The following is a 6,964-nucleotide window of genomic DNA, read 5'->3' on the forward strand; positions in this document are numbered from 1 at the left end:
TTTAGCACAAATATTATAAAAAGAAGAAAAACTATAATTTAGCAGAAATACTATATTAAGCACAAATCCTATAAAAAGCAGAAATACTATAATTTAGAACAAATAGTATAAAAAGCAGAAATACTATAATTTAGCAGAAATACTATGTTAAGCACAAATCCTATAAAAAGCAGAAATACTATAATTTAGCAGAAATACTATGTTAGGCACAAATCCTATAAAAAGCAGAAATACTATAATTTAGCAGAAATACTATATTAGGCATAAATCCTATGAAAAGCAGAAATAGTATGATTTAGCAGAAATACTGTATTTAGCACAAGTACCGAAAAGTACCAGAAATACTATGATTTAGCAGAATAGTAATAACTTATTGAAACACAAATGCACAGAGGGACACACAAACACAGGCTCTAATCCAGTCAACCAGTCTAACTATGTTCAATTTAAATCCTACAATGACATGCTGTCAAATAAGGGCAGGGTCCTCTCTCTCCCACTAAACACACACACACACACACACACACACACACACACACACACACACACACACACACACACACACACACACAGGGAGAGAGGACTAAGTTTCTAGGTCAGCCTGGGAGCTGCTGAATTTGAATCCACCAATCAGAGAGGCTGTTTACGTTTTCCCGCCAAAACAGGTGCATCTTTTTACACACGCAGCACAGAGACATAGACCTGCTTCTTTCAGTTTATTTCACATAGTGAGGATTCCCCTCAAACAAATGACCATAATTTCCTAACCATAGGGGCTAGAGCGGTCATTCTTACACCGTTTTGTTCAGAAGAGATGGGGGAATCTTCAAGTGTTGACAATTTATCATTAAAATATGAATTTTTAGAGATATATGACATGGATGACTTGTTGACTTAGAAGCCACGAATTCCCCAATATGCAAATTTGAATACCTGGAGCCCACATACATGATTGGCTGGCTGGGAAGCTGTGCAGGCCCTGATTTGTGGATTTGAATTCCTCAGCCCTCAGATATGATTGGCTGGCTTAGAAGCCATGAAGGCCCCAATATGCAAATTTGAATGCCTCAGGACACATATATGATTGGCTGGGAAGCCGTGCAGGCCCTGATTTGAAAATTTGAATTTCTCAGTCCTCACAGAGGATTGGCTGCCTGGGGACCTGGCAGAAATATATAGAAATACTATGATTAAGCATAAATACTACATTTAGTAGAAATACTATGTTTTAGCACAAATACTATAAAAAGCAGAAATACTATAATTTAGCAGAAATACTATATTAAGCACAAATCCTATAAAAAGCAGAAATAGGATGATTAAGCATAAACACTACATTTAGTAGAAATACTATGTTTGAGCAAAAATCCTATAAAAAGCAGAAATACTATATTAGGCACAAATCCCATAAAAAGCAGAAATAGTATGATTAAGCATAAATACTACATTTAGTAGAAATACTATGTTTTAGCACAAATAGTATAAAAAGCAGAAATATTGTAATTTAGCAGAAATACTATATTAGGCACAAATCTTATAAAATAGCAGAAATAGTATTATTTAGCACAATAGTAATAAGTTAAACAGAAAAATTGGAAAAGCAAAATGGACAGCTGAAAAAATGCTGAACATGCTGAGGGTCCCTCAAATATACTTGTTAAATGAAAAAAATCAGCAAAAAAATGCACAGGGAGAGAGAAGTAAGTTTCTAGGTCAGCCTGGGAGCTGCTGAATTTGAATCCACCAATCAGAGAGCCTGTGTACTTTTTCCCGCCAAAACATGTGCCTCTTTTTACACACGCAGCACAGAGAGGCACAGGATTATTGCAGCCTATTTCTCATAGTGAGGACTCCCCTCAAACAAATGACCATAATTTCCAAACCGTAGGGGCTAGAGCGGTCATTCTTACACCGTTTTGTTCAGAAGAGATGGGGGAATCTTCCAGTGTTAACAATTTATCATTAAAATGTGAATTTTTAGAGATATACGACATGGATGACTTGTTGACTTAGAAGCCACGAATTCCCCAATATGCAAATTTGAATGCCTGAGGCCAAATATATGATTGGCTGCCTGGGAAGCCGTGCAGGCCCTGATTTGTGGATTTGAATTCCTCAGCCCTCAGATATGATTGGCTGGCTTAGAAGCCATGAAGGCCCCAATATGCAAATTTGAATGCCTCAGGACACATATATGATTGGCTGGGAAACCGTGCAGGCCCTGATTTGAAAATTTGAATTTCTCAGTCCTCACAGAGGATTGGCTGCCTGGGGACCTGGCAGAAATATATAGAAATACTATGATTAAGCATAAATACTACATTTAGTAGAAATACTATGTTTTAGCACAAATCCTATAAAAAGCAGAAATACTATAATTTAGCAGAAATACTATATTAAGCACAAATCCTATAAAAAGCAGAAATACTATATTAGGTACAAATCCTATAAAAAGCAGAAATACTATATTAAGCACAAATCCTATAAAAAGCAGAAATACTTATATTAGGTACAAATCCTATAAAAAGCAGAAATACTATATTAGGCACAAATCTTATAAAAAGCAGAAATACTATATTAGGCACAAATAGTATAAAAAGCAGAAATACTATAATTTAGCAGAAATACTATGTTAGGCACAAATCCTATAAAAAGAATAAATACTATAATTTAGCAGAAATACTATATTAGGCACAAATCTTATGAAAAGCAGAAATAGTATGATTTAGCAGAATAGTAATAACTTACAAAATTACAAATATGGAGGCATATTGAAACACAAATGCACAGAGGGACACACAAACACAGGCTCTAATCCAGTCAACCAGTCTAACTATATTCAATTTAAATCCTACAATGACATGCTGCCAAATAAGGGCAGGGTCCTCTCTCTCCCACTAAACACACACACACACACACACACACACACACACACACACACACACACACACACACAGACAGACACAGAGGGAGAGAGCTGCCGAATTTAAATCCACCAATCAGAGTGGCTGTTTACGTTTTCCCGCCAAAACAGGTGCATCTTTTTACACACGCAGTACAGAGAGGCACAGGATTATTGCAGCCTATTTCTCATAGTGAGGACTCCCCTCAAACAAATGACCATAATTTCCTAACCGTAGGGGCTAGATCGGTCATTCTTACACCGTTTTGTTCAGAAGAGATGGGGGAATCTTCCAGTGTTAACAATTTATCATTAAAATATGAATTATTAAAGATATTTGACTTGTAATGCACCATAACTGAGTAGAGCGAAGCAAAAACTGCCTTGACTTGCCCTCAAACAACGCTTTCTAACTCGAAATCTATTTGGAGTATCGATATCATTCTTTCACCGTAAGAGACAGCAGGCTTTGGTGAACAATCATGGAAATTTTCAGGTCTCTGTGGATATCCAACAAAAAGTTATGACGAGAGAAAAAAGTGGTTCATTTCCACAGTTTTAAATCTGAAGAAATCTGAGCGAAGGACAAATTTCCTACCCTCAAACAAGTCCAACTCATTTCAGAACGGTAATAGGTGAGAAAGAAATTCTTCAATTGTGAGCGTCAGGAGTGTCTGAAGATATACGGGGACAAGCCTCATGTCTTAACTTTGCTTCGTTAAGGAGATATGACGATTCGAATATGCCTCTCATTACAGAAATCCACCGATGATTTTGAACAAGCTCTCCATTGACTTTATATGGAGAGTTTTCCGACATTGTGTTGGTCTGAGGAGATTTGCGAAAGTTCTATGAATACCACAACAATGATAGTGACATTTTCTGAAAGCCAGCAAAAATACCTACGTTTTGATGTATAATTTGTGGAAGTTGAGTGAAAATTGAGCAAGTAGCAGGAAGTTGTTCGGACATGAAGTGACAATTGCAAAACCTTCAGTGGCACACTGGAAGCCAAGAGCATAGCAACCATAACAACGCATGTATTTTGTGAAAAATCACAATTTTGCAACTCAAAACTTTAAGAGGCATAAAAGTAAAACAGTAAAAGATTTGAAAAAGCTGAATCATACATGAATAGCCCAATAATTTGTGAACATTTTAAAGTTTGAATGGTTGTTCTAGGCAAAAGTGTGAGGAAGTAGTTAAGTTTCAAAAACAAGCAAATTTTAGCAGAATTGCAGAAGTTTCCCATTCATTTCAATGGGACAAATTAAAGGAAAAAAGCTTAATATTTTAAAAAGTATAATAGCAAAAAATAGCAAAAGTCATAGCCGGAATAAGCAGAAATAGCAGAATAGTTTAAAATTTGAACGGTGAAAATAGCACAAAAATTGTGGAAGTAGTTCTACGGCGAAAAGTGTACGGAAGCAACTTGAAGAATAATAATAAAGAATAAAGAGAAACAGGAACTCAATAGTGTGGATGCTTAAAGCATCCACACAATAAAGTTAACTGACTATTTCAGAATTAATAAAGCACTCTATGTTTGCATTCATGTAGCAGCATCTACATCCTTCTGAGCTCTTATTTAGTTTTTATTTTAAACTCAATCAAAGAAAACATTTATAGCACATGTGCTTTGTTTGATTCACTCTTTTCTGTTTTTTTCATAATAAAAGTCACAGGGTTTACTCTTTACTAACTATTGTCAAGATCCAACGCTGAGTTGACAGGTTCTTTTTCACATTAAAAACATAGAGGAATGTTTTACACAGATGTGAATGTTGACCATATATTTAGATTATAAGGGTTTTTAACAGATTTCACTTCACTTCCAATTTTATGGGAAAAATCTAGAAAAAATGAAGAAATTCTCACAATTATCTGGCAGAAAAATAATTCACCGTACAAATCCAGTCTGCTGTGGTCAAGGAAATAGCCACACTTACTAAGATATGATACTCTGAAACATGCCTGTGCTGCTGAGGCTTGGCTTTAGTGCTGTTAGAATATAATTACATTAAACCCACATGTAATATATCATTCATTTGAACTTCATTTGAAAATCAATGACATTAATGACATGATTAATGTAATCTTGCATAATTATAAACACATTCATTGTAGCAAATAAACAAATAGAAATCATTTTTTTTGTTCATATGTTTTCATATTTCATAATGTATATTCCACTGTGTTAAATAGATTGGTTTAATTGATTTGTGCTAGTTTTCTTTTTCTGTGTGTGTTGTGCTAAATAACTAAGAATTTATTGTTTCCTTTTGTAGATGATATTAGCTCACATTTAATTATCCTGATTTCTTGCAGATTCTTCATGTGTGTTCAATAAAAGAAAATAAATCATTACTTTTTTATGCATGCAAAGCAGTGTTTCCCAAATGGTGATGGGAAGGCACACCATGGTGTGCCTTCCCATCACTTTTAAGAAACTTTTAAGAAACTTTGCTATTTTGTATGGAAGTAACCAGTGTAAATGATTTATTTGTAATTGTATTGAATAGAAATTACTTAACAATTTTATATAATTCAAAAGCAACAAATTTATGTAGCAGCTACATAGCAGTTTTACAAAGATACTACCTAACCAGGTTATGTCCTTCTAAAGCAGAAAAGTTATGTACCAGCTAAGTAACAGTATTACAAAGATATTGCCTAAACAAGTTATGTAGGCTTAAAGCAACAAAGATAAGTATCAGCTAAGCATTGCAATTAAGTTACATTTAGCCAATACACTTACGTAAATCTAACTTAACAGTATTGAGTTCAAACTAAGTAACAACATTTCTTAAAAGTTACTTAAAGCAGTTGTGTGGAACCACTTGACATAACTTTTTTAAGTAAATCTAATGTTATATTTTTTTGAGTGCAGTGTGTCTGAAGACAAATTCAGACATGATTTGAGATTTTGTCAATCAAACCCTATTATTATAATCCCTGGAAAACAAGTCATATTAATACAAATATATAGCTCTAATTGGCAGGGATGAGAATGATATTTATGATGTGGTAAAAATTTATCACTGTCTTGGGAGAAAAAAATAAACATTAATGCTAGAGCAGGCGAGACTGGGGATCTTAATGGCCCGTCTTCAAGCATCTTTATCTAACAATGCGTCACAGCACCAGCTTTGATTTCAAGGTTCCCATGAGAAAACACCCTGGTGTATTTTGCTGTAGCTCCTATGGAGCTAATCTAAAAGGGGATCATCATTTAGAATCAATGTAAAAGATTTTGTTAGGCACCTAAATATTTTAGCATATGAGTGGGAGCCCTTCATGCTATTTGTTCAGAGGTAATGCTCTTATATCTGAGCAGTCATGAGTGTTTGGAACAACGGGCCACTCAAATCAAGACAAAGACGTTTGTCAAACTGGACAAAACTGAAGAAAAACAGACAAAAGTTCACAAATATGAAGTGAACAGCAGAAGCAAAAGCACGGCTTCATTTGTTGGAGCTTCTGTTCCCTAAGTATCACCTTTATTCCAACCTGTCCTAGCTTCATGTAATCCCAAAGGAATTTACATTTTTTAAGATAAGGGGTTTTTTTTAGGAATCTTTCCTCTCCTTTGAACTGTCTACACAGTGCTATTGCCCCCCTTTTGTTTAGAAAAGAAAAACAGATCAAAATCATCCATTATTCCTCCAGTCATCAAATTTCTCAACATGAGCATGGGTGACAATCAACCCCGAGATGCAAGGAGAGAGAAATTTTCTGTATATTGTTTTGGTTTTTGCTTATTTTTGTTGTTTTGTGTTTGTGGTGTGTGGTGTGTACGAATGTCAGGTGGAAGCCAATTTCCCCTTCGGCATATTTGTCATCTTTTGCCATTTTGATACTCAAGCAATGTGAACCAGTCAGCCTAATTAATTGTATGGCCCTGATTAATGCACACGTGAACATCTACAAACTTTTTTTCAGCTCGTTTTATTAGTGCCGGCCCTCAATCACAATTACTTGGCCGTGGGTGACGCTTGTAGCAGGAGAAAATATTGACAGTAAACGGTTTAGTGGCGAATAATCTTTGCCAGCAGGTGGCAG

This window comes from Rhamphochromis longiceps, linkage group LG18, assembly GCF_057381845.1.
Source record: "Rhamphochromis longiceps isolate RC_006_pf linkage group LG18, R_longiceps_female_GT1.1, whole genome shotgun sequence".
NCBI classification, from domain to species: Eukaryota; Metazoa; Chordata; class Actinopteri; order Cichliformes; family Cichlidae; genus Rhamphochromis; species Rhamphochromis longiceps.